Here is a 1,883-nt window from a genome sequence, read left to right on the forward strand (position 1 = left end):
TAGTTAAGCTTTTGTCAATGGTAACCCCCAGGATGTTGATGGTGGGGGGATTCAGCGATGGTAATGCTGTTGAACGTCAAAGGGAGATGGTTACATTCTCTCTTGTTGGAGATGGTCATTGCCTGGTACTTATGTGGTGTGAATGTTACTTGCCACTTAGCAGCCCAAGTCTGAATGTTGTCCAGGTCTTGCTGCTTCTGGACATGGACTCCTTCAGTATCTGAGATGTCCCGAATTTGTCCTTTTATGAAACCTTGGTCAGGACTCACTTGGAATATTGTCTCCAGTCTTGGTCTCCTCACATGATGGGTGATATTGAGGCTTTGGAAAGGGTACAGAGGAGAGACATTCAACGAATTCCCAGTATAAGACATCTTGGTTATCAAGTTAGACTAAAAGAGTTGGGACCCTACACCTCAGAGAAACCTAGACTGAGGGGTGATCCGATTGAGGTTCATAAATAATGAAGGGTCCAATTCAGCATGGGAGAGGAGTCATCACTTTGTATTGGAAAAGGCCAGATGGCACCCGCATCACATTAAATTTCATTTTCAGTGGTGGGTTAACGTACCAGGATGGCCGAGTGGTTAAGGTGTCGGACTTAAGATCGAATAGACATGTGTCTGCGTGGGTTCAAACCCCACTCCTGCTATCTGTGCTTACAAAATGTTACTTTTTCTTTCCCTGACTTTTGCCTTGCACCATCATCTCTTCTGTCATTTCATCACTCTTACCTTCCAACTGATCACAGCTTCCTATTATTTGATCTGCCCCAGCACCGTTCCTTGGCTCTGCGCTTGCTTATAAACTGGTAAATGTTTAACTTAACCTCCTCTGTACCCTGACAATGACCTTCTCATCCTTCCTGGATTGTGGTTCCTCACAGGATCCGCTGCCTCTCCGACTTCCCTCCAGGTAACTGAAGGCCCTGAGCCTTGGTCTCGCTTTATACGCTAGCTGGTAGTTGATTCCTTGCAGGTCTGCCACCGCTCAGGAGAAGCTCAAAACCGAGATCAAGCAAAGTATCAAGAGGAATGTGAACAAAGGCTCCCTGGTGCAGAGCAAGGGACAGGGAGCCTCCGGCTCCTTCAAAATCAGCAAGAAGGAAAACCGAGGGAAACGTGGGAAAGAAGGTGAAGAAACCAGCACACAAGAAATCTTCAGTGAAGAAACCAGCAGACAAGAAATCTTTAGTGAAGAAACCAGCAGACGTGAAAGTGACAACAAAGAAAGTAACAGCCAAGAAAACGAGCAGCAAGGCGGCGGCAACGCCAAATAAGGTGGTGAAGAAAGCAGCGCTTCAGAAAAAGTCTCCTGCGAAGGTCAAAAAAGGCAAGAGTGCGGCGGGCGGAAAGGCGCTGAAGAAAGTGCAGACATGGAAGAGCAAGGTCAAGCCGAAAGCAGCGAAGGCTCAGAAAGCAGGATCTGGAAAGAAGTGAAAGAGCGCAGGAAACTTGTAAACATCTGAACACAAAGGCTCTTCTCAGAGCCACCCACATCTCTCAGGAAAGAGCTGATCCCCTGATCAAATGATCCCTGTCCCGGCCCCGCCTGCAGATTCCACATGGAAATGATTTGGAGTAAATCCAGGATCCCTGGTGACTCCCCTCCACCCAGCCCTTTCCCCACTCTCTGTAATAAAACAGAGGGATATCCGGCCCTCACTCTAACTGGAGATGTGTTCGGTGCAGTCTCAGTTCACAAATTCAGGGGGAGAGTCTGTAAGACAGTAACACTGGCGGAGAAACCCCACCTCACAACTCAAACCCCAACACATGAGTTTCTCCAATTCAGCTGGAGTCGGGTGACAACAGGAGCTGGGATAGGCTGTAATCGGGAATGTGAAGAATGGATTTGTTCAGGGAGGAATGTGCCTGGAATCT

At 48.0% G+C, this 1,883-nt stretch overlaps 1 non-coding gene across 1 annotated transcript; it reads left to right on the forward strand.

Moving 5' to 3' along the window:
* The first annotated feature begins 569 nt into the window (after window positions 1-569).
* On the forward strand, window positions 570-652 carry trnal-uaa (transfer RNA leucine (anticodon UAA)). Its single transcript has one exon. It is a non-coding gene; the product is annotated as a tRNA-Leu (tRNA).
* The last annotated feature ends 1,231 nt before the right edge of the window (window positions 653-1,883 follow it).

The sequence above is a fragment of the Heterodontus francisci genome, unplaced genomic scaffold, assembly GCF_036365525.1.
Source record: "Heterodontus francisci isolate sHetFra1 unplaced genomic scaffold, sHetFra1.hap1 HAP1_SCAFFOLD_51_2, whole genome shotgun sequence".
NCBI classification, from domain to species: domain Eukaryota; kingdom Metazoa; phylum Chordata; class Chondrichthyes; order Heterodontiformes; family Heterodontidae; genus Heterodontus; species Heterodontus francisci.